Here is a 27,721-nt window from a genome sequence, read left to right as displayed (position 1 = left end):
TCAGAGGCCTTTCCTTCATCTATTGAGATAATCATGTGATTTCTGTCATTGCTTCTGTTTATATGCTGGATTACATTTATTGATTTGTGTATGTTGAACCAGCCTTGCATCCCAGGGATAAAGCCCTCTTGATCATGGTGGATAAGCTTTTTGATGTGCTCTGGATTCTCTTTGTCCATATTTGGTTGAGGATTTTTGCATTGATGTTCATCAGTGATATTGGTCTAAATTTCATTTTTTTTTGTTGTGTCTCTGTCAGGCTTCGGTATCAGGATGATGCTGGACTCATAAAATGACTTAGAGGATTCTCTCTTTTTCTATTGATTGGAATAGTTTCAGAAGGAAAGGTATCAGCTCTTCCTTGTACCTCTGGTAGAATTCGGCTGTGAATACATCTGGTCCTGGAATTTTTTTGGTTGGATCGCTATTAATTATTTCCTCAATTTCAGAGCTTGTTGTTGGTCTATTCAGAGGTGCAACTTCTTCCTGGTTTAGACTTGGGAGGTTGTATGTGTTGAGGAATTTATCCATTTCTTCTGGATTTTCAAGTTTATTTGCATAGAGGTGTTTACAGTACTCTCGGATGGTACTTTGTATTTCTGTGGGATCAGTAGTCATATTCCCTTTACATTTTTTGTTGCCTCTATTTGATTCTTCTGTCTTTTCTTCTGTATTAGTCTTGCTAGTTGTCTGCCAATTTTGCTGATCTTTTCAAAAAGCAGCTCCTGGATGAACTGATTTTTGGAAGGGTTTTTAGTATCTTATCTCCTTCGGTTCTGCTCTGATCATAGTTATTTCTTGCCTTCTGCTATCTTTTGAATGTGTTTAGTATTGCTTCTTTAGTTCTTTTAATTTTGATATTAGGATGCCAATTTCAAATCTTTACTGCTTTCTTTTGTGAGAATTTAGTGCTATAAATTTCCCTCTACACACTGCTTTGAATGTGTCCCAGATATTCTGGTATGTTGTGTCCCTGATCTCATTGGTTTCAAAGAACATCTTTATTTCTGCCTTCATTTTGCTATGTACCCAGTAGTCATTCAGGAACAGTTTGCTCAGTTTCCATGTAGTGGAGTGGTTTTGAGTGAATTTCCTAATCCTGAGCTCTAGCTTGATTGCACTGTGCTCTGAGAGACACTTTGTTATAATTTCTGTTCTTTTACATGTGCTGAGGAGTGCTTTCCTTCCAACTATGTGGTAAATTTTGGAATAGGTGTGATATGTGGTGCTAAAAAAAGTATATTCTGTTGATTTGGGAGGTAGAATTCCATAGATGTCTATGAGGTCCGCTTGGAGCAGAGCTGAGTTCAATTCCTGGATATCCTTGTGAACTTTTTGTCACATTGATCTGTCTAATGTTGACAGTGTGTTGTTACAGTGTCCCATTATTATTGTGTGGGAATCTAAGTCTCTTTGTAGGTCACTCAGGACTTGCTTTATGAATCTGGGTGCTCCCGTATTGGGTGCACATATATTTAGATTAGTTAGCTCTTCTTGTTGAATGGATCCCTTTACCATTATATAATGGCCTTCTTTGTCTCTTTTGATCTTTGTTCGTTAAAAGTCTGTTTAATCAGAGACTAGGATTGCAACCCCTGCCTTTTTTTGTCTTCCATTTGCTTGGTAGATCTTCTTCCATCCCTTTATTTTGAGCTTATGTGTGTCTTTGCATGTGAGATGGGTTTCCTGAATACAGCACACTGATGGTCTTGACTCTTTATCCAATTTGCCCATCTGTGTCTTTTAATTGGAGCATTCAGCCCATTTACATTTGAGGTTAATATTGTTATGTGTGAATATGATTTTGTCACTATGATGTTAGCTGATTGTTTTGCTCATTAGTTGATGCAGTTTCTTCCTAGCCTCAAAGGTCTTCAGATTTGGCATGTTATGGCAGTGGCTGGTACTGGTTGTTCCTTTCCATGTTTAGCTCTTCCTTCAGGAGCTCTTTTAGGGCAGGCCTGATGATGACAAAATCTCTCAGCGTTTGCTTGTCGGTAAAGGATTTTGTTTCTCCTTCACTTATGAAGTTTGGTTGGCTGGATATAAAACTCTAGGTTGAAAATTATTTTCTTTAAGAATGTTTAATATTGGCACACACTCTCTTCTGGCTTGTACACTTTCTGCTGAGAGATTAGCTATTAGTCTGATGGGCTTCCCTTTGTGTGTAACACGACCTTTCTCTCTGGCTGCCCTTAACGTTTTTTCCCTTCATTTCAACTTTGGCGAATCTGACAATTTTGTGTCTTGGAGTTGCTCTTCTCAAGGAGTATCTTTGTGGCATTCTCTGTATTTCCTGAATTGGAATGTTGGAATGCTTTGTTAGATTGGGGAAGTTCTCCTAGATAATATCCTGTGGAGTGTTTTCCATCTTGGTTCCATTCTCCCTGTCACTTTCAGGTACACCAATCAGACATAGTTCTGGTCTTCTCACATAGTCCATATTTCTTGGAGCATTTGTTCACTTCTTTTTATTCTTTTTTCTCTAAACTTCTCTTATCACTTCATTTCATTCATTTGATCTTCCATCACTGATACCCTTTCTTCCAGTTGATTGAATCAGCTACTGAGGCTTGTGCCTTTCTCAAGTAGTTCTTGTGCCTTGGTTTTCATCTCCATCACGTCCTTTAAGGACTTCTCTGCATTGGTTATTCTGGTTACCCATTCCTCTAATTATTTCCAAGGTTTTTAACTTCTTTGTCACGGGTTCCAACTTCCTCCTTTAGCTCAGAGTAGTTTGATCATCTGAAGCCTTCTTCGCTCAACTCATCAAAGCCATTCTCCATCCAGGTTTGTTCCATTGCTGGTGAGGAGTTGTGTTGCTTTGGAGGAGGAGAAGTGCTCTGATTTTTAGAGCTTCTAGATTTTCTGCTCTATTTTGTCCCCATCTTTGTGGTTTTATCTACCATTGTTCTTTGATGATGGTGACGTACAGGTGGGGTTTTGGTGTGGATATCCTTTCTGTTTGTTAGTTTTCCTTCTAACAATCAGGACCCTCAACCACAGGTCTTTGGAGTTTGCTGGAGGTCCACTCCAGACCCTGTTACCCTATGTATCAGCAGCAGAGGCCGAAGAACAGAAGATATTGGTGAACAGCAAATGTTGCTGCCTGATTGTTCCTCTGGAAGTTTTGTCTCAGGGGATTACCCAACCATGTGAGGTGTCTTTCTGCCCCTAATGATGGGTGCCTCCCAGTTAGGCTACTTGGGGATTCAGGACCCACCTGAGGAGACAGTCTGTCTGATCTCAGATATCCAGCGGTGTGCTGGGAGAACCACTACTCTCTTCCATGCTGTCAGACAGGTACATTTAAGTCTGCAGAGGTTTCTGCTGCCTTTTGTTTGGCTATGCTCTGCCCCCACAGGTAGAGTCTACAGAGGTAGGCAGGCCTCCTTGAGATGTGGTGGGCTCCACCCAGTTTGATCTTCCAAGCACCTTCCTTTACCTGCTCAAGCCTCAGCAACGGTGGGTGCCCCTACCTCTGTCTCACTGCCACCTTGCAGTTTGATCTCAGACTGCTATTCTAGCAATGAGTGAGGCTGTGTGACCATAGAACCCTCCAACCCATTCACAGGATATAATCTCCTGGTGTGCCATTTGCTAAGACTGTTGGAAAAGTGCAGTATAAGGGTGGGAGTGACCTGATCTTTCAAGTGCCATCTGTCACACCTTTCTTTGACTAGGAAAGGGAATTCCCTGACCCCTTTTGCTTCCTGGATGAGGTGATGTCTCACCTTGCTTTGAGTCATACTCGGTGCACTGCACCCACTGTCCTGCACCCACTTGATAACACTACCCAGTGAGATGAACCCAGTACCTCAGTTGGAAGTGGAGAAGTCACCTGTCTTCTTCCTTCAGGTCTTGAGCTGATCACTATCCCTAGGACACAACCAAAATGCATTCTTTGAATAAATACTAAAGGTGTAAGCCTTCTTTTAATAAGTCAGCTTGTTTGATGGTGACATTGTAAAGTAATTCCATACAAAAAATCCTGACATATATACACATGTGCATATGAGCTTCAGTGGTCCATACCCATCTGTGTAAAAAAAAAAAAACAAAAAAACTCTTAAAGTACTTATTTTTCTATTTACTTACTTCCAAGGCTCTAGAACATATATCAGAGGAATTATTTAACAAATGGTTACCAATTAGTAAACACCCTTCATTTCTTTAAAAACAAAAGTGTATTATGTCTTCTTAGAAAAGGACAATTTAAACTTTCAGAAATATTTGGTAAATACTGGTTCTGTAATTATTGTAAAATGTACCCATGAACATCAGTTTCAAATTTAAGTAATCTAAAAAGCCTAACTCGCTTAGTGAAAAAACTGTTACAGGTAATAATGGTAATAGTAACAGTAATAATAATAAAACAGTGCCAGCACTTGGAAAAATCAGGTCAATCACAGGCTTCAATAAATATTCGTCTTTGACTACAAGATTTACCTGAACAGCTTTGTTTCTACAAATAGTGCCAGCTTCTGTACACCACTTAATGTCTGCCAATGCCTCAATTTCACACTCTCTGCATTGTTCCAAGAATGTGTCTAAACAGCAAAGCTCTCCTTTAGTATATTAAGCAAAACAAATTAATCTTGCCTTTTCCTTTTATGTATTCAATGGCATTTTATCAATCTTGGACAAAAAGTGAGCCCTATATGGGTAGGAGTTCTGCCAAGTGGAGAAGGCTCTAGCATCAACAAAAGAGCCTACAGCTCAGGTGCTAAGTGAGAACTAAGGAAGTAGTGTAAATGTAGATAATTACCATGTTGCTGCTACTTGCTCACCTTCTGAAACAAATTTTTGATTCAAATGAAAAAGATTTCCATTGTAGAAATTCATCTCCTTTTGGATTTATCTTAACATTTTTAGAAATTGTTCCTATTACATCGATTTCCTCATTCATTGATTTTTATTTTCTCTTACTGTCTAATATGCATTTATTATGAATGCATTATTTTATTACATTCAAACAAGGCAGAGAACAAATAATTCTAATCATAGATGTCCACTATGCAAACGTCTAACAATTTTTTTTTTTAAATGTGGGAGATAATTGAGCATTGGTTCTACTAAACAACTTTAGCACAATTGAAAATCCTCTAACCCCAGCTATTAGCCTTGAAAATTTTGCTTTCATTTGGCTCACTTATTGTAATATCCTAGGATCATTCTTGACTATGTTATGACTGGGATCATTCATGACTATATTATGGATACACATTGTGCTTTCTGAATGTTGACTTTTCTCCCTTGGTACCTCCAAAACAGAGGCTGACAAAGGTTTTATTTTTTGACATTCATGTTTTACAAAAATATTGAAAAAATAATTGGAAGGAAAAACAGATAAATAGAAAATATATTGTTTAATTTCTAATCATTGATTAACTGAACTGGCCTTATTTTACTAATGTTTACCCTAAGTTGAATCAATGGAAATTATATACAACTTTTCAAATCCTTCTGCTTTATGGAAACCAAAGTTGGAGTTAAGAAATCTTCAAAATATAATATCAAAAGGTTATAAATATGAGCTTCTAAAAATGATTTTCTCGACAGATGTTTCAACACTGTTAACTTCTTAAAGGTGCCTGACATTCAATATTTTAGGATATTTAGCAGCTTTTCTAACTTCTCAGCAGTAGATGCTAGTAACAACCTTACCAATACCACTTTCAGTCATGAACCAGTGTTAGAGTGAAATCTAAAGTAAAATCTGCAGACCTATAAAAACCCCAGACAGTCACATGGACTATCTGTTACCTCTATGAGCTCATCCTCTATAACTTTTCCCCTTCTACAGTCTGCTGCAGACACAGGTAGCTGGCTTTTTAAAAACAATTTATACAGTCTGCCACCAAGAATCATTGTACTTATTGATCTTGCTGCATGCTTACATTATTTTCTCATTATTTTCTTTAGATCTTTTTATGAAAGTCACTTTGTAAGCCAATTACTGTATATTTGTTTTACAAAAATCAAAATGTACTTTATAACAGAGAATCTTACATCATACATTTTCTACAAAATTGATAATTTCACTTAAAAAAAACAAAAACTTTCTAAAATAACCACTAAAACAAAATCCTAACCTCTAGGATTCAAAATTGGAAGTGTAATGGTCACTTTAAGTATTTTAAACAAGAGACAAAACATGAACCTCATAAATAACCATAAACTCTGAAATTAGAAAACACTCAGTTATTCATAGACAAAAATAAAAGCAAAACTGCAGGGATGGCAGTTTCAAAAACATTCCCAAAAAAGGACTCAAACCATCAAAAACAGTCTGGACCCTGAAAATCAAGAGTATATATCAACCAAGTAAACATTTAATCCAGAAAGACAATTGTAAAATGGAAAAGTTCCTTCTTTTTTCTTTAAGGATTGTCATATCACCTCCTAGGCACAGATGAAACCTTCAGAATTGAAATCCACACTGTCAGAATGAGGACTTGATTCCTGCTACTGGAAAAAGCAAAGAAACCCTTATGTGCTAAATTGTTGTTGTTGTTGTTGTTTTTCCGAGTCTTCCTAAAGGACATATGAATATTTGGTAAAATGAACATTTGTTTCTCCTTGGCCTAACTCAGAAGTCACTCTTGGTTGGAAATTCCAGGAATTGGTCACAAACATTTAAGTTGCTGAGTACAAAAAATACTGTTATTTTTTACACTAGGCTAAGGATAAACAGGAACAAAGGTTAGAGAGATTAGCATTTGTAAAAAATCTGCATATTCAAAAGAATTTTAATATACTGAAGCACCTAGAAAATCATGCATATGCTTACAACAGTAACATTCTAAAAGAAATGTAAAACAATATACATTAACCCTCAAGTATATCTATAGCTTCAGAGTGAGAAGAAAGTGAATGTTAGGAGAGCAATATAAACAATCCCCCTGAGAGTTAAAGGAGAGTGTTAACACATACCCTGTAATTAAAAGTGATAATTTTCATATTGCTCTTATTCAAAGTGCTAATGGAATGCAAGCTAAGCTTTTAATAACTAATACATTGCGTTTCAGAAATAAAAAAAACATTCAGAGTTAGCACGTTATGACATTTCAAATACACAGATAACTTTCAGTGTTAGCACATAATGGCATTTCAAATATAGTTTTCTGAAAAGCAAAAACAGAAAAACAAACAGAAAGTTATGAACAATATAAACTAAATGCAGGAATTAAATGTGTCCCAAATTTTATAGACAAAGAACTAAAAACAGCAGTCTTAAGTAGGGCTACAGAGAAATGATAGACAAATGATGAAAGAATAACGTGACAGCATCAGTGAGACAAATTATAAAAGAACCTGTAAAAAAATGGGATAACTACTGAAGTAAAGTCTATAATAAAGGGATTGAACAGCACATTTGAGCATGTAAATATTCGTTCAATCTGAAGGAATAAAAACTGAAATAACCCAGTCTGAGGAGTAAAATTTTTTTAAAAAGTAAAAAAAAAAAAAAAGAGCAAATAGAACACCATGAGGTATACCGGTATATGCAATATGGGCATCTTATAAATGAAGCATAACAGAAGCCAAAAATTTGTAAGACAAAAATGGCTGCACATTTCCTGAATTTAAAAAATCTGAATCAAAAAGATGAAAGAGGACAAAAGTCTTTAACCACAATATAGTCAACGATAGCCACATCAGAAAGCATTATAGGCAATCAAGATCCAATACAAAGAAAATTGTAAAAGCAGATAGGGAATAGAAATTTGCTAGGTACAAGAAGATCTTCATTAAAATTAACAAATGATTGTTCAGCTGAAACCATGAAGTCAGAAGGTGGTGGGATATCCAAGTTTTAACAGAAAAATGCTATCAAACCTGAAATGTATAACTGGTAAAATGAAATTCAAGCAAACCTATCTAGATAAAGAAAAGCTAAAGGAAATTGTGACTACACCTTCTCTATAAGAAAAATGCTATTATTATTTCAACCCTGGCAAACTTAACTGTTAACGAACAGTCTGTGTGCACAGATATAATCACAGACAGTAATATAAATTGAGAAGGATGGAAAACTATAAGAGCAGCATATTTTTATATTGTCGACCTTAAACAATAAATTATTCACACAAGTTAGTTTTGTTCATAGTGGGCTATTTTAAGTTTTCAATAATAATTGAAATCCCAAATACACCTAATTGTAATATAAAAAATACAACAGAAGGTTTTAAAAAATTAGCCAAATTTTTTAAACGAGCAAAAAATAAATTCAGGATCAAGCAGAAGAAAAAGCATATGGAAAACATGTAAGTCAATATCAGAATATGTAACATTTTACTTGTAAGAACTGTAAATATGAGCTCTTGCTTAAAAAGGCACACATTGTTGCAAGTGTACACTTAAACGAAGGAGTCACATTTGTGACTTCTATGCGAGACATACTTTAGGTGTAAAGACAAATAGGCCAAAGTAAAATGATAGTAGATTCTGGGAAAGTTATGCAATGTACAACGGATCACTGTATATCCGTCTGTTCAACTATACAATAGGTGCAGTGGAAGGATTAATATGATGTAATTACTATGGAATTCTGAGTCTACTTGAAGTTTTACAGCTTCCAAAAAAAGATTTACAAAGTAAATAAAAATTAAATTTTGTCAACTTTGTAGCCCAGATCAACAGCAGCTACTTATTCTTTAATAACGACCACGCTGGGATGCTGCCTTGCATATATTTCTGGAGCAGCTTACAAGAGCCATGGTAAAGAGAAGGGACCCTGTCCTCCAAATCTCAGGACTCACTTGGCGATTGCTGCTTCTGCTTATGGAGGTCCCGACAGAGGTGAATAGTCATTGTTTTATTCCCTAAACATTATGCAGGCTCTTTGTCCCTCTGTGCAACCAACCTTCAGTAGACTTAAAAAGCAAAAATATTTTTTTCCTGATTGTACTTCTTTTCCTCTGAAGACATTTGTAGAACAAAACTTTCAAAATTAATCATATATATGGTTAATCATATATATTAATCATATATAATCATATATTATATAATATATAATATATCATTAATTAATATATAATACATAATATATAATTAATATATAATATATAATTATAAATATTACATATTATGTAATATTGATATTACATAATATACATAACAATATAGATAATATATATAATGTAATATTACACATAATGTATAATATTATATGTATATATACATATATTATACATATAATATTATATGTATATATACATATATTATACATATAATATTATATGTATATGTTATAAATATGTTATTCTACATATGCTATTGTACATATAATATTATATGTACATATACATAAGGTATATGTATAATAATATACATAATATACATAACAATATACATAATATAATATTATGTAATATTATATAAAATGTAAAATGTAATATAATATGTAATATTATATAGTATGTAAAATGTAATACAATATGTAATATATAATATGTAATATATAATATCATATATAATATCATATATATTCTAATATAGAATACATATTGCATATAATATCATATATTTTATATGATATTATATATAATCTGTATCATATATAATATATAGTGCATATCATATATTATATATTATATATAATATATCTGATATACTATATAATCATATACACAAATCATATATCAATCATATATACACATACATGTGTGCATACATATATATATAAAATGAAATGTGGTTTTAACGATATGTGTCCCAAAACAATGTGCCTCCAAAAAGACCCAAGAAGAAGCTCAGTACAGCTGATTTACAAGAAGGAAAGAGCCTATGTAATGAATAAACAAAACTCTACCAAACATAGAAGTAGAAAATCTTATTGTCAAAGTTACAGCACTTTAAATTTTAAATGCTCTTTTTCAGCACTGGTAAAATCACAAACCACAGAGTGAAATAGGAAAGAATGTCTCATTTTAAGAACAACTACAAAAAATTACGAAAAAATAGCCTTCTTTTGACAGCCCTAATGGCAGCCTTACTAAAATGTAATATTTAAAATTTAGCTACTTAATAAGCTAATAGAATAAACAAAGAAGCACAAACAATTATGAACAAAAATTATTAATCCAAAGAGTAAAATTATTTTAAAACCTAAAAATGTCTAGAGATAAACTGTACAGTGAAATAGAGAAATATGGCTCATTTGAAGAATTAAAAAGAAATTATGATCTGAAACTTTTTTCAGATATCACAAATGGTGGTCTTACTAAAACACAATATTTAAAATTAAGATTCAGAGTCAGCTAATAGAAGAAACAAAAGAAGCACAAAAAATTGTGAACAAAAATTAATAAAAAAGTAAAATTATTTTAAACCCTAAAAAAGTCTAGGGATAAAAAGAAAAATATATTCACTACAGATATTTAAAAGCAGACTTGAGCTGGGGGAAGAACACACTATCAGCAAACCAAAGAAACGGTTTTGATATTATTAAGTTAGGAAATGATAGAAAAAAAAGTAAAGTAATGAGAACAAAGCCTAAAATGATGTGAAACACTATCAAGCACCCTTATTATGCATACTGGAAGTTCAAAGGGTGAGAAAAAGAATGAGGAAGACTATTTAGAAACAATAATGGTAAAGAATGTCAAACGCAACAAACTCCAAGTAAGAGAAACTCAAAGAAACAAACTCAAATTATATGACAATTAAACTCTTCGAAAGAAAGACAGAGAAAATCTTGAAAGCAACAAGAGAAGTGACTAGTAATGTTCCAAGAACCCTCAAAATTAATCAGCAATCTTATCTGAAAACTCAAGAGGACAGACAGCAATAGATTAACATATTCCAAATGATGTAAGAAAAAACTTTTGAACAGAAATCTTATGTTCAAAACATTGTCCCTTATAAGTGACGGAGAAATCATGACATTTCCAGATAAAAGCTGGGACATTTTACCAGTAGACTATCTTTTTTAAATATGTCTTATGGGATACTTCACGGTAAAATGAACAGACAATAAAGAGCAGTATGAATGAATATATATTATGGTAAAGATAAATATATAAGATATTATAAAACATAAAGAATAACCGTGCACACCTCCACAATTTGTTTCCCAAGCAATTTAAAACACAAATATATTTCATAAAAATACTATCACTAACTTATATTTTTGACATACAATGCATAAAGGTATGATTTTGAGAACTCAATAAGGAAATCATAGGGGTGAAGCTATACAGAGTTAAGGGATTTGTGTGTTATTGAAAGTAAGCTAGTATAACTTTAAAAGTGGAATAACTTTATAATATTCAATGTAATCACAGTATCAATGACAATTAAAAAAGAAAAAGAATAACAGGCAAGTATAAATCTTTCTGTACCACACCAGAGAGTAGGAGATGTGGATTTAGCTACTCTCACTTGAGGCTTCCAAGCTAGCTATCATGTACCATGAGACAAAGCCCAAGCTTTTCCACCAGGGCGTAAGTGTGGAGACCCTAAAGCACATGGCATAGCTGCTATTTCAAACAATTTTCACTATACCAGTGGTGAAGAAATAGAATAGGCTCATCCATATGCAGAACCTAGTGAAGAACTGGAGGCAGAAAGAAGTGACTATGTGGAGATACAAATGAAACAAATTTGGCACAGGAACTGCTCCAATCCTGTATCTTTCTTCACGGCTTTCCAGGACTTTGAGGTTGAAACTATTGTTGACAAAAGACAAGGCAAAAATGTAAAGACAGAGGCCAGGCACAGTGGCTCACATCTGTAATCTCAGCACTTTGCAAGGCTGGTGCGGGCAGATCACGAGTTCAGGAGATGGAGGCCATCCTGGCTAATACAGCGAAAACCTGTTTCTACTAAAAATCATAAAGTTATCCAGGTGTGGTGGCAGGCCCCTGTAATCTCATCTACTCAGGAGGATGAGGCAGGAGAATCACATGAACCCAGGACGCGGAGGTTGCAGTGAGCTGAGATTGTGCAACTGTGCCACTGTACTCCCGCCTGAGTGATAGCTCAAGACTTTGTCTAAAACAAAAGAAAAATAAATAAAATTTGGTGTTGGAAAGGTTATGAAGAAACAGTGTCATTCCAGAGCAGCACTGGTGAAAAATGTATATATGACTTTAACAGATGACAGACTGAAAAACAGAAAAAATTAAAAAGTGGCATGTACCAGAACAACTAGAAATTTTTCAAACAATACCAGAAGATGAACATCTACATCTACCAAGCTCAACTTTTTGAAGAGTGCTCCTAAAACTCTAGTGTCTGTCCAACACCACAAATTCAAAAGCAGCCGGTTATGTGCTGCCAGCCAGAATGTTAGCAGTAATCCAGGGTCACGTCTGTCTGACGCAAAGAATATGGAGCTACTATATTCAACTATCAAGAAAGACAATTGTCCCTTACAGCCCTATTCACAAAAGAACACAGTGAGTGGCCTTCAGGAACTCAAGAATCTGGACCCTATTGCAGCAGATCAGCAGGATATAGTGGTCTTCAAGGAGGAGGAAGGGAAGCTCATCAGGGCTTTATCAGATCCCAGGGCAGGACAGTGTGGAATAGAGAACAAGACCGAGATTCACCCACTATTTTCTCAGAAGTCTGGCTCAGTTACTGCTTCCATGGCTGCAGACTCAGCTACCAAAAAAGCTATCGTGTTATTAATGGGGCTATTAGCAGCCAATGGAGAAACAGACATGCATATATTAGTTACAAGAGAGAAAGGTGGACAAAGAAATGTTACTGACAATGGCAGAGACCAGCCTTTTATCAAGAAGATGTACTTCACCAGAGGGCTATCAGAAAATGCCAGCACATACAGATATATTGTAGTGAAGAAAGAGGATGGATTCACCCAGATGTTGCTATAAACTAGATCAACATAAAAAAATGCACTGAATATAGAAGTAATTAAAGAAATGGTTAATGCTCTGAATAGGGCTGCTGTGGGTGGGAGCAAGCTTGTGCTGTTCAGCGCAGGTGGAAGTGTCCTTTGCTGTGGTCTCGATTTTGGATACTTTCTGAAGTATTTAAGGAAGGACAGAAACAGAACAAGCCTTGAAATGGTGAACACAATCAAGAACATTGTGAATAATTTCAATCAATTTTAAAAGCCTATTTTTGAATCAGTCAGTGGCCCATCCTTTGGAATAGGTGCATCCACACTGCCTCTTTGTGATTTCTTCTGAGCTAATGAAAAGGCTTGGTTTCAAATCCCTTATATGACATCTGGACAGAGTCCAGATGGCTGTTGTGTTACTTTAGCTCCTACTTGAACTTTGCATCATCCAGCCTCCTTAATTATTGTGACCATGAGACATTGCTTCATCCTTTGATTGGTCCCAGCCTAAGGTCTCAGGCCAAGCTGTCACTTCAGCTCCTTTCTTAGTCCAGGGCCAAGTTCCAAGGTGGAGACTTGTAGCTTCTACAAATCATCACTTCAGCTCCAGGTGAATCCAAGACCAAGTTTCAGGGCCAAGATGAATAACGCTTACTCCAAAAACACTAAGCACATTCCTTTACTTCTCTGCCTTTAGAAACTGTAAAGCACAGTCTCATAATAGGTAAACCACTCACATTCCACCCCCACTGTGAAGAGTTTCTTACTTTCACTTATAAAAGTTTTGATTCAACATTTTTGCATCCATCCTCCTTAATTTTCTTGGCCATGAGACAAAGAACTCTGTGTGATACCTCACATTTAGAGATTTCTAGATTGTAGTGCACTAATGAGACCACAATGATTGAAGTCTGGGAATTGAGCTATGGGATGCATCAGCCTTGCGTGACCAACTGACAAACTGTCCCCACACTGTGATACATACCCTTGGGGGCATTCAACCATATAGTGGTCATGAACAGAGTCTGAAAAGGGGCAAGGCAAACTGATACAGCCTAGAAACCTGAGGGACACCATCAAGCAGCCATACATATGCATTTTCGAAGTTCGAAGGAAGAGACAAAAGATCATGAAGACTATTTAACAAAACAGTCATAAAGAATGCAACAATTTAAGACAATAAGTAAACATCCAAGAAGCTCAACAGACTCCAAGTAACAAAAACTCAAAGAAACAAACTCAAAGTTACCTGATAATTAAACTGTCTAAAACAAACACAAAGAGAATCTTGAGGATTTTCAAAGGAAGGAGAGGAAATAGCTAGTCATGTAAAAGGGACCCTAAAAATAGCCAGTGGATTGCTTATCTTAATAACCACTGAAAAGCAGTAGATTACTTATCTGAAAACTAAGAAGATAGAAAGCAGTAGACTAATATGTTCCAAGTGATGTCAGAAAAAACTGTCAAACCTAAACCTTATGATCCACCAAATTGTCCATCAAAGTTGAGGGACACATTATGACATTCCCACATAAAAGCTGGCACCCTTTACAAGTAGACTACCCTTTAAGAAATGTCTTATGGAGTACTTCAGGGTAGAATGGACAGACACTCAAAGGCAGTATGAACAAACAAAGGTTAAGGTAAAGATAAATATATGTACAAATATATAAGATACAACATTTGGCCGGGCACGGTGGCTCACACCTGTAATCCCAGCACTTTGGGAGACCGAGTTGCATGGTTCATGCGGTCAGGAGATCAAGACAATCCGGGCTAACACGGTGAAACCCCTTCCCTACTAAAAATACAAAAAAATTAACAGGCAATGTGGCAGGCAACTGTAGTCTCAGCTACTCGAGACGCTGACATAGGAGAATGGCATGAATCTGGGAGTCGGAGCTTTCAGTGAGCCTACATCACACCACTGCACTCCAGCCTGGGTGACAGGGCGAGACTCCATATCAAAAAGAAAAAAAAAATTAACAATATGCACCTCCACAAGTTGTTCTCCATGTACCTTAAGACACATACATATTTAATTTAAAAAAAACACTTCTACTTTGTGTTTTTGACATAAAATGAATAAAGGTATAATTTTGAGGACTCAGTAAGTGAAATAGTGGAGGTAAATTATACAGGAGTAAAGGTTTTCTATGTTACTGAAGGTAAGCTAGTGTAACTTTAAAAATGTTATAACATTAGAATATTCCATACAATCATCATAGGAACCACAATTAAACAAACAAACACAAAGGAGTAATAGGCAGGAAGAAAGCTTTCTGTTCTACACCAGAAGGTTGTGGCTGTGGATTTAGCTACTCTCACCTGAGGCTACTGAGCAAGCTCTCATGCACAATAGCATAGCTGCTATTTCACACAATTTTCACTACACCAATGGTGATGAAATAGAAGAGGTTCATCCATACGCAGAAGCTAGTGAAGAACTGGAGGCAGAAAGGAGTGGCTATGTGGAGACACAACTGAAAAAAAGTTGGCACAGCAACTGCTCCAATCCTGTGTCTTTCCTCATGGCTTCCCAGAAGTTTGAGGTTGAAAGTATTTTTGACAAAAGACAAGATTACAATGGGAATACAGAGTATTTGATTCGGTGGAAAGGTTATGACAAACAGGATGACACTTGGGAACCAAAGCAACACCTCACGGACTGTGAAAAATATATACATGATTTTAAGAGACAACAGACTGAAAAACGGAAAAAACTGACATGGACTAGAACCAGTAGAATTTTGTCAAACAATGCCAGAAGAAGAACTTCCAGATCTACAAAAGCGAGCTACTCTACAAAATCTCCTAAAACCCTAGTGACTGATAAACATCACAGATCCAAAAACAGCAAGTTATTTGCTGCCAGCAAGATCGTTAGGAGAAAGGCAGCTTCAATTCTCTCCAACACACAGAATATGGGGATAACAAGTTCAACTATCAAGACCCTTGCACCTGACAGCCCCTTTAATGACAAGAAAAGTGTGAGTGGCTTTCAGAAACATGAGAAACTGGACCCTATTGCAGCAGAACAGCAGGACACGGTGGTCTTCAAGGTGACAGAAGGGAAACTCCTCCAGGACCATTTGTCACGTCCTGGTGCAGAACAAATTGGACTAGAGAACAAGACTCAGATACACCCACCAATGTCACAGATGTATGGCTCAGTTACTGCTTCCATGGTCACAGGTTCAGTTACCCAAAAAGGTATAGTGGTATTAATAGATTCATTAGCAGCCAATGGAACAACGGACATGCATACCTCGGTTTCAAAGGTGAAAGGTGGGCAAAGAAATATTACTGATGACAGCAGAGACCAGCTTTTTATCAAGAAGATGTACTTTACCATAAGGTTAACAGAAAGTGCCAGCACTTACAGAGACATTGTAGTGAAGAAAGAGGATGGATTCACCCAGATAGTGCTATCAACTAGATCGACAGAAAAAAATGCACTGAATACAGAAGTAATTAAAGAAATGGTTAATGCTCTGAATAGTGCTGCTGTGGATGACAGCAAGCTCGTGCTGTTCAGTGCAGCTGGAAGTGTCTTTTGCTGCAGTCTTGATTTTGGGTACTTTCTGACGCACTTAAGGAATGACAGAAACAGAGCAAGCCTTGAAATGGTGGACACCATCAAGAACTTTGTGAATACTTCTATTCAATTTTAAAAGCCTATTGTTGTATCAGTCAATGACCCTGCCATTGGACTAGGTGCATCCATCCTGCCTCTTTGTGATCTCATCTGGGCAAATGAAAAGACCTGGTTCCAAACCCCTTATACGACCTTTGGACGGAGTCCAGATGGCTGTTCAACCATTACATTTCAAAAAATGATGGGTAAAGCATCTGCCAATGAAATGTTATTTGCTGTGTGAAAGCTGACAGCACGGGAGGCATGTGCCAAAGGTCTGGTTTCTCAGGTATTTTTGAGTGGAACATTCACCCAAGAGGTTATGATTCAAATTAAGGAGCTTGCCTCATATAATCAAATTGTACTGGCAGAATGTAAGGCCCTTGTTCACAGCAATATTAAGTTGGAGTTGGAACAGGCCAATGAGAGAGAGTGTGAGGTGCTGAGGAAGATCTGGAGCTCAGCCCAAGGCTTAGAATCCATGTTAAAGTATGTTGAAAATAAAAGTGATGAGTTTTAATTGTCAGTCTGTCTACTCAGGACACAAGAACTAAGCTGAACCAAATGCATCATGAGTTGCAAGATGCCTTAATCCATCTTCATAGCCCAAAACAGTTTCACCCATAGCTAAGGCTTGGAAACAGAACCGGAAATGTCCAAACTAGGTATTTAAATGGTCACATAATTTTTAAGCACTGTAGCTTTAAAAGAAGTAATAAAACAGCTTGTTTGCCCAAATGTGTTTATTTTGTGCTCACATAAGCCCAAATATAAAAGCAGACTGTTGGGTACTAGATTCTTCTTGCAAGCTCTAATATGTATCTATGGCTACTACTATATATGAGACCATAGTTGTGTTTTATTGGATGTTTATGACAGAGAATCCTGTAACAATGTTGATTTTTCTTATTTTTATATCCTAGAATACTGCTACTGGGTTACAAGTCAGCCTTAGATTCCCTCCCAAAAAAGACACAGAAATGTCAGAGATGGTGCCTTTAACTTTACACTGGCACAAACACTTCAGAGACACATAATTTTAAATTAAAAGACTTCTCTTTTAGAATAAATATTTCTGGCACAAAATTCACTGATGATCATTCTCCTAAACTGAACATATGACTAGAATTTGTGGTGAGATATCACTTGATTTTCTTTTCTTTTATATATGTCTAGTTCTTACCCAGTTAACAAAACAAAACTTTATCTCTCTAAGGTAAAACCTGTTGCACCATATTAGTGAATTATGGAATCACTTTGGTGGAAATATTCAGGTTTTAATGTTTGTAATGTGCAGATTTAGGTTACCTTAGAGTATGCTCTAGTTAATAAGTTAAAATTCTGGACACATTATTAAAGGCAGAAACTTCTTTCAAAACAAAGACCCCTACACTCTGTATGACCTTTACAATTATCAGTGTCTCTTTTTATGAGCACACAATTTTCTAGAACACTGTATGTGTTCAGTTACCCAAAAGCTCTATGAATACTGTCTTGATGGTTTTTATTGAGGCTCCATTACATAGGCATAATTGAATAATCCACTGGCCACTGGTGATGAATGTCATCTTTTTCACAAGATCTCTAGGGTGTCGCTTCACCAGCTAACAATCTCTGTGGATGATGGCACCTTTGTGCAAGTTTCTCTTGAGCCTGCTTGTCTAATTTTAAACACCCATCTTACAGGCGGCACTCAGATCAAACCATGGGCTTAGCTTTCAGTTTTCTATGGATGCACCAGGCACAGAATGGAGGCAGATGCATGAGTGAGTGTTGGTTGAGTTCCGTCACTGCACACAGCTTTACATGTTTTCTCTGATAAGGTAAGCAGGTAAGGTGCTGGTAAAGGTGACAGTTCCCTGAAAATCTTTAGGTGAATCAGGCATAGCACAAGCTTTCTCTTCTGCAGGCACTGAAGAATACAGTGGCATCCAGCAATGAAGAATTGCCAGAAAATGCAAAGACCTAAAGACGTCGTCTCAGCCCTGGCTTGGGAATGGTTTAGATCTGGGATATCTAAAGCGCAAATGTCCTGCTTTCTTTTTTTCTTTTTCTTTTCTTTTTTTCTTTTTCTCATCTATGGGATCACTATGGCTTAAATTAGGTTTTTCAAAGGGCTCTGTCTCTCTTTCTACTTGAAATTAGGATCTTGTGTTTTCTTCACTCTTTCTGTCTTTCACTGCTTTTTATGTATTATGACATGCTATGGAAGAAATCTGTTTCAGCCTAGCATCTTTCTATTGACTGTAGGGCTGTGTGTCAGAAGCAGTAAGATTTTGGCTTAGCAATAACATAACGTCTTCCTATTTGAGAGCAAAAAAAAGGCTAGATATTATAAAGGCTCTATATATTTATTGATGTATCAGAAAACTTCCCCAGGTCTTACTTTATTTGTTTAAGGTACTGTAATGAAAAGGAAACTTGCAATTTACTGGCACCTCATTCATTGGGCATTTCCTATAGTGGTAGTAAGGAACATGGAGGGTCGGATGTAAAAACTGGAAAAGCTGATGATGGTGTGACTAAAAATTCTCTACATTAAGAAGATGAGAAAACCTGGAGTAACAAAATTTGATTTTGATTGTTTCCAGGGAAAATGTTTCTCTAACATTTGGGAGTTGTTTCTTGTGGGCTTTTCTGATATGACTGCTAAGAAGGCATGAACAATTTTACAATATTTACAAAGATGTGGGTTGTTTCACGGAGCAAAAAGCCTTGCACATAGGAAATTTCAAATAATGTGCCTTCAACCCTCAGAAACTACCTAGCTCTTCAGTATTATTGAGAAAAAAAAAGCTATGTAGTTGTGGTGTATTAATAGTAAAATTTCCACAGGCAGAGAAACAGCCTGGACTATCAGGCTGCAGACAGAAATTTAAGAATCCTGCACAATCCTGTGGCCCAAGCAAATAATCTTTTAAAAAGCCCAACTTTTTGTGTGTGTGTGCTTAAGACATGCCCACAGCGACTCAGATAAAAAAAAAGACCCCACATTAAAATGTTGTGTCTTTTGTGTAACCAGATTGCTTCCAGGAAATAGTCTCTCTTTTTTAGAACATGTACATATTGGACACCAGTGTGTTACAAAGGGCACCTTATTTTACTAAACATGCTTCAAGCTCTGAGCCAAATTTCAGTAAATTATCATTTTAGCCTCTGGACCCATGCCAAGGTCCTCAGCCATCCTTTCACTTTAGCTCTTGTGTGGCTCAGGGCCAAGTTCTTGAGCCAAGCTGAGTCATTGCATCAGGTATTAATATTTCCAGACACAAGGACCCAGAAAAGATGAGTAGTGCTTTCTTCAAAACTAGTTAGTACATTTTCTTTCTTCTGAGTCCATAAAAATATCAGACTCTTTCTCAGAGTGGGCAACTGACTCTACTCCACCAAAAGTTAACATATTAAACATTTGCTATCATCTCACCTTTTGAATTCATAATTTTTAATTTTCTTGAGATTAAAAAAATCTATGTGTCACCTAAAAATGAGAGACTGATAGATTTTGGTTCTCTGGGGCACAGCCACTTTTGTCTATGATTCATGGACTAAGAAAAGCTTTAATTAAAAAGGTCACTAGTAGCTGGGCACAGTGGCTCATGACTGCTATCACAGCACTTTGGGTGGCCAATGCAGGCAGATCATGAGGAGATCGAGATCGAGATGACCCTGGCTAACGCGGTGAAGCCCGCATGAAGCCTATTAAAAATACAAAAAAAAGTTGTGTGTGGTGGTGGGCACCTGTAGTGACAGCTACTTGGTAGGCTAAGGCAAGAGAATGGCATAAACCCCGGAGATGTAGCTTGCAGATACCCAAGATCGCTCAAGTGGGCTCCAGCTTAAGCAACAGAGTGAGAATCCATTAAATAAAAAAAGTGAGTAGGAGTGCAATTCCAAACTATTGACATTCATATCTGCAGCTTGTCCTCTATTTGCATTCATATCTGCAGCTTGTTCTTAGTTTTTGTTTGTTTTTCTTATTTGTTTTTCTTTTTTAAATTTCTGAAGAGCAAAGAAAACTCTGGGCAAGTGCCAGGTAAAATCCGATAGATTGCCTGCCATTCTTACAAAGCTTAGGAGAAAGGGATGTTGGGAGACACATTGGCAGTCTCATTTCACCCTCCACTGTTGAAAATGTTGCCTCTGTTCCAACTATTTTCTTTCACAGAGGATCCAGCTGTCATGTAGGACTGAAAGGATATCTAAGTTAATTGAAGATTTCTGGTTAAGACTATACCACGGCATTTTGTGAAGGCCTCAAAACTAACTCCAGTTTCTGACAGCCTATCAGAGTGTTGCCACCAAAAATTTCAGCTTTTCTGTGGAATTTGTTTATTTCTTTTTTGTCATTGTGTGGCTAATGTCCCTTCTGTTTCTTCTTTGTATGCAATGTTGCGATCTGGAGATGTAAGCTCATGATAAAAGTCAGTCATTAGAAACATAATTCAAAGAGTTGCTATTTTGTGATTTTTTTCTTTCAAATAGGAAGAATTCAAAATTGTGGTCTAAAAATTTTTATTTGATAAGGATCTTTTTGTCTGCCAATGATAGATGTTCACTTCGCCGTAAGGAATGGCATACATTCAAATAAAATTTCTCTTTCTGGCTGGTTATTTCTCTTTAAAAAGCTCCACAAAATCATATATATCTAAACAGTTTCTTTGTGAGACGTATCTATTTTCTGCAGAGACACACACTGTGGGGACAGGTGATAGAGCGTTAACCTTCTTTTTCTAACTTTTGAGTATATAAACCTGGGATTCAGCATTTTCATGGAAAATTTTAGATCTTAAAATGCAACCTAGTGAAATTAGTTTTTTCTCTGTGGGGAAGCCTTGCCAGTACTTTGCACAAAACCCTTGGTTTTCTAACTCCTCTCTCTCCTATATCTCTCTAACAGTAATAAGACTCTGTGACCTATCAGCAAACAGAAAATTTCCACTTTCAATAATCAGAAAGAAGGTGCCTTTGAGAGACACATTTTAGCTAAGTACTGTCTTACGAAAGCCAGCCATATGAGCTTTACTTGTTTTGAGGCACACCTTCTTCCTCCAGCAGCACTGACATTTAAACTAACAGAAAATTTTATGTTTCAAAGTCAATAGATCTTATTTCCTGCAATTTCAATATTTTTTCTAGTCCATAGCAAGGGAAGCCACAAATAGCATTAAAATTCTTACTCTGTACAATGTCTTGCTAGAATCCATCTTTTTTTTAGATTCCCAAGTTACTTTGGTTATCTTCTGGGTTGAGCAGGCTTAAGAAATCAACAAAGAGTCACCAGTGGAGAGTTAAATCCTGTGCAGGTAAACATTACTTGTCCTGCTGTCTAGATCCTCCGGAACTGTGGGTGAAGGTTTAGCTTGCATCCATGGGGGACAACTATGTCAGTCATCAGACTCAGAAAAGACAAGAGGAATGCAAAAACAAGGAATATCCTATCTTTCTATTCAGTCAGGGTCATTTCAAAAGGGGGAAAAAGATAATAGGAAGATTTTTTTCCATATTTCTTCAGAAACTTTACAAACTATCTGCAGTGTGCACCTCTCTAGATTACTGTCAGAAACACAGAAATTTCATTGACTGTGAGACTCTGAAAAAAGAAAGTGGCTTATTTATGTATTTATTGCTCAAGGGCATGACAGCCATAACAGCTCCAGGACAGACACTCCTAGCTTTCTGAGGAAAGTGTTCATTTTAGTACTATTCAACAGGTACCTCTTTTGTTCAGATGGCAAAGAAAAGAGTTTGATTTTTTCTTTTTTTCTTCAACCTTACTTTGACTTGGGAGAAAACACAGATGTTTCTAAGCATGGTAAAACTGACTCTGCCCTCTTGGTAGTCATAACAGGCAAGTTTCAAAGAGATAATTCATTAAAGTCAGAGACAAGCCCTCGAGGTACACTAAATTATATCTTCTAAATGCCACATGTGCCACCATCATTTAGAACTTCCAATAGCCATTTCATCAGCTTGTCTTATTGTGCCACTAAAGAAACCCCAACCTCACTGTTGCCCCTGCAGGAAATACTCCATAGATGTGATACTTTTATAGTAGAAGTTTTCTTCTCATTGTAGAGACTTAGACAAAAAAGTGAAAAACATAATTAATTGTCCCCTGACGACCCAAGTGGACATGCAGAGATATTTCAAAATCTAACTCAAGTGCTTAATCATACCTGAATAGACGATACATTACTACTAAACCAAACCCTAACTGTTGCCCTGAAGCACGCAGCTTTACAGAGAGCAGAGTTATCCATGGATGAACCACATGTCTTTTACAAAATCTTGAAAAAGGGAGGGTGAAAAGGAAAAAAAAGTTGAACTGATAACAGAATTCTTACTCATAATAGGAAAGGATGGAGTGCTGAAAACTCTATTGGAACCTTATTGATCCTATAGCGGATAAAAAAAAAAGTTAGTGAGCCTACTGGAAGGCTTATTAGTGAACAGAACAAAACTTCATAATTACTCTAAACTATTCATAATAGGTTAAAACCACATAAAAATTATAGAGGCTTTTTTAAAATCCTGAGAGAGGCTTTAGTGAAACCCATGTTCCTAACTCCCTATTGAGTTGAGATAAAGTTAATCTTAAGAGAAAAGTTTATTACTCAAGCAGATCCTGACATCAAAGGAAAGCTGCAAAAATATGTCCTAGGTTCAGATAATATTGTTCTTTTAACAATGCACCACAATGTAACAGCCTTTCTTTCATTTCAGATAACACTAAGAGTCTTTTCTTTTACATTTAAGAAGATTAAAAACTGTATACAAAGGAAACTGTTTGGAGCTAAAGTTTAAATAAGTGGCAAGAGAAGCTCTCTGCCAGTAGAGATAGAAGCTTGAATAAGTTGTCCACTGGGGTTTAAGGATTTTATGGCCTAAAAAATAAAGATATATACTTAATTTGCAAGCTGTCACAGAGAATGTGTGACTTAGCTTTGCCCAGGCCCAGGACCTATTAGACAGCTTAACTCAGGCACTTTGCCTGGGAGCAGTCTGAAGTGGTAATTTGCAAAGACTGCTTAGCTTGGCACAGGACCTAAAGTAAAAGCTTGTCTTGGGATGCTGGCTCAGAAACAATCAGAGATTGAAATGATGATTCATATGGGTTGAGCAACCAGTCAAATACAAAAAGAAATATTTCAGCCAGTACCCACTAGATCCCACTGGGTTTATGCCCATAAAACCAAAAAAAAAAAAAAAATCTTTATTTTCGGAAAGCCCTCTGAGTATACAGAAAACAGCATGCCTATACCAGGCACTGGTTCCCAGTCTGAATGAGTGGGAGGTTTGTACTAGATTTTATCTGAATGGACTGAAAGTTCTGTTATTTCTGTTGCTGCAGCCATGCTATCAGGCACAAGCTTCTGTGTTAGATCCCTTCCTGGTGCCTATGCTTTTTTTTGGTCTGATTATTATGTTGGAATCAAGCCCTTACCTGTTGATTGGGGGTCTTCCAGAAACCATTTCCTTGCTGTTTTCATATAGAAAGCTAGCTAAGTTGTCTTTGTCTTCCCTCAGAAATGAAAACTCTAACTTCTCTTAGGAGATTGGGCATTGGTCTTTCTGGATGCTTTCTGCTGGAGAAGAGTGTTGTGTAGAAAACAATAGGTAGGATTCTACTGAGAGTTGGTTAAGTGTTTGTAGAAGAAAGACATGTTAATGCATGGTTTAATTTGCATTACATTTTAAGGTGTGATAGACTTAAGGCAAAAAAAGAAAACCATCTTCGATTATTAGAAAAAGCATATCACAACTAGACAAGAAGAGTAAGAACAGCTGAAATTCTTCAAGGCTGCTAACGTGACCAAATAATTGTGGCTATAATTATACCTATTAAGATTTTGTTACATGAGACAGGTTTATTTAGCTGTCTTGATTTGATCCTTTAAAGCAAAAATTCTGTTACAGGAACCATATTTTCTCTTATTATCAGAAAATATTTGTGGAAGGCATTTCCAGAATTAGAATATTGTTCTAGATTTCTCTATTAATCATATCTTTCTGTTTTCCAAGAACTGTAGCTGGACCTCACTAGTTGGCTAACAGAAAAAAATATAAAAAATAAAAGGTTAATTAAAATTGTAGGAAAACCTTAAAAACAACTTATGAAGTGAGAAATTGATGATAGGGTGTGACAGGCTTTGAGATACATATCTTTGTTCTAGTCCTAATTTTTGTTAAGAATGAATCATGATAAAATTTAGTCATTGGCAAAACAGACTTGCCTTACACTTAGCCAGACAATTTTTGTACAGTGCTGTGAGAAATACATTTACATGGGCTTTCCTCATGGGCTTTTATGAATCTCTGCTCTACAAGGAATCTTAAATAGGACATTATAAAGCTGCATCCAACCACAAGTTTGACCCTTAGATACATATTATTTGGATAAAGTCCTCTATTTTTTGAGATTCCAAGTGCATGTGGTTCCTAGGCCTGATAGAAAGTTACCACAGATTAGAAAACCTGTATTGGGACTGTGTAAACAAAGTATAAGGCTGGGCTTCTTAGACAGCTTTTATTGATTCTAAAAGTCATATGTAATTCATTAAACAAGGCACACACTACCAGTCAAAGCCTTAGAAAAGCAACGAGCTTATCCTATTGGGTTATGTTGCAAATGAAAATATATTTTTATTGCACTGAATAAAACAATCATATTGTTGTAAGTTAAGAATAGTTACACACACTTTCCGAATTTTAAAGGAACTAGGCATAGAGCAAAAAAGCATGTTCCAAGTTTTGTTAACAGGAGTATACCAATTGACAGTGTTAAAATCTTTAACTAGTTTAAAAGAAAGTACACTTGACTTTAAAAAACAAAACAAGAATTAGAAATGTTCTAAAATAAAGGTAAAGAGATTTCTTCATTCTTCTGTTAGTTTAGTGTATTTTAACATTTCTTCTACTTGATATTTGTAAGCATTTTAGCTATTCCTAAGTTCTGTAAAGTTTCCTGTAATAAGAAAACCTACAGTTAAGAATAGCTGGTAAAGCTCTACAGCTAATTTTAAGCCATTATTTTTGATGAAGATTAAATCTCTGTAAATGACAAAATGTCTAGAGTGGTTAGAAACACAATAGGCAAGGACATTTGGTTACTTCCGTGGTTTACAACAGCTTAACATAATCACCTTAATTAAAATTGATAGCACATATTCAGATATTAAGAACATGAAAAACCCCATGTGCTTTTGAGACTTGTGTTAATATTACTCACTAAAATATATTCTGAAAAAATAAAATAATACCATCAAAATCACATGTGTTTAAATATGTTTTATAATTCTCTTTAACTTTTTCTTTTATGCCCCAGGGGCTCTCTGAGGCATCCAAAACACAGGGTTCAGAAAATACATCCTTGAAGTTAAAATTTTATTCTGGAAAGGCTGCCAAATATTTTTGAGGATTAAGACACTTAATGTTGTGATATCCAATTCCAGATTTCCATAAGTCATTGGTGTTGCCAAAATACAGTTCGTAGAAATGTTTGAAAGGGCAGAAACATTTTTATCAGCATTCAATATTACATAATGAACTCTTTCCAAAAGACAAATTTTCCTTTTGTAGTTCTCCACTAATATTAAACCCAAACTGAATGAAACCTTATGTAAAATTATATTTAACCTTAGAAAGTTTGACAAACAGGTGAGATTTTCACAAACTATTACAAAATTTTAACAAACTTCTAAAATTTGCTAAAGAGAAGATTAATGTTTCAAGAAATTTTTGTTGTGTTTTCACTTCAATGCTTCATGGCAGAAATAAACATAAAACCCTTTTCAATCTAGCACCTGGGTTGTCAGAGTTTTGTTTTGCAAGATTAATTTTTTTAAAGTTATTTTCAAAATTTTTGTAAACAGTTAGCTTTATTTTACTTAACTAAAGAAAATTCTTTACTTCTAGGAAAAAATGTACATTTCCATGCCTTTCTAGAATTTATTTTCACTACAAACAAATTTTACTCCAATACAACACCTGGAGATTAAATGTATACACAGTATTCTCAATTACACATACACAGTATTCTCAATTACACATTATAATAATATCTGTAACAATTAATAACTTCAGGGCAGCCAGAGAGAAAAGTCGGGTTACCTACAAGGGGAAGCCCACCAGACTAACAGCAGATTTTTCAGCAGAAACTCTACAAGCCACAAGAGAGTGGGGGCCAATAGTCAACATTCTTAAAGAAAAGAATTTTCAACCCAGAATTTCATATCCAGCCAAACTAAACTTCATAAGTGAAGGAGAAATAAAATACTTTACAGACAAGCAAATGCTGAGAGATTTTGTCACCACCAGTCCTGCCCTAAAAGAGCTCTTGAAGCAAACACTAAACATGGAAAGGAACAAATGGTAGGAGCCACTATACAATCATGCCAAATTCTAAAGACCATTGAGGCTAGGAAGAAGCTGCATCAACTAATGAGCAAAATAACCAGCTAATATCAAAATGACAGGATCAAATTCACACATAACAATATGAATTTTAAATGTAAATGGACTAAATGCTCCAATTAAAAGACACAGATGGGCAAATTGGATAAAGAGTCAAGACCCAGCAGTGTGCTGAATTCATGAAACCCATCTTATGTGCAGAGACACACATAGGCTCAAAATAAAAGGATGGAGGAAGATCTACCAAGCAAAAGGAAAACAAAAAAAGGCAGGGGTGGCAATCCTAGTCTCTGATAAAACAGACATAAAACCAACAAAGGTCAAAAGAGACAAAGAAGGCTGTTACATAATAGTAAAGGGATCAATTCAACAAGAAGAGCTAACTATCCTAAATATATATGCACCCAATACAGGAGCACCCACATTCATAAAGCAATTCCTGAGTGACCTAGAAAGAGATTTAGACTCCCACACAATAATAATGGGAGAATTTAAGAATCCACTGTGAACAATAGACAGATCAACGAGACAGAAAGTTAACAAGGATATCCAGGAATAGAACTCAGCTCTGGACCAAGCAGACCTAATAGACATCTGCAGAACTCTCCACCCCAAATCAACAGTATATACACTTTTTCAGCACTGCACCTCACCTCTTCCAAAATTGACCACATTCTTGGAAATAAAGCTCTCCTCAGCAAATGTAAAAGAACAGAAATTATAACTAACTGTCTCTCACACCACAGTGCAATCAAGCTAGAACTCAGGATTAAGAAACTCCCTCAAAACTGCTCAGGCCCATGGAAACTAAACAACCTGCTCCTGAATGACTACTGGGTAAATAACAAAATGAA

The sequence above is a fragment of the Pongo abelii genome, chromosome Y (genome assembly GCF_028885655.2).
Source record: "Pongo abelii isolate AG06213 chromosome Y, NHGRI_mPonAbe1-v2.0_pri, whole genome shotgun sequence".
In the NCBI taxonomy this organism is placed as follows: Eukaryota; Metazoa; Chordata; class Mammalia; order Primates; family Hominidae; genus Pongo; species Pongo abelii.
Note: the sequence above shows the minus strand (reverse complement) of the source record.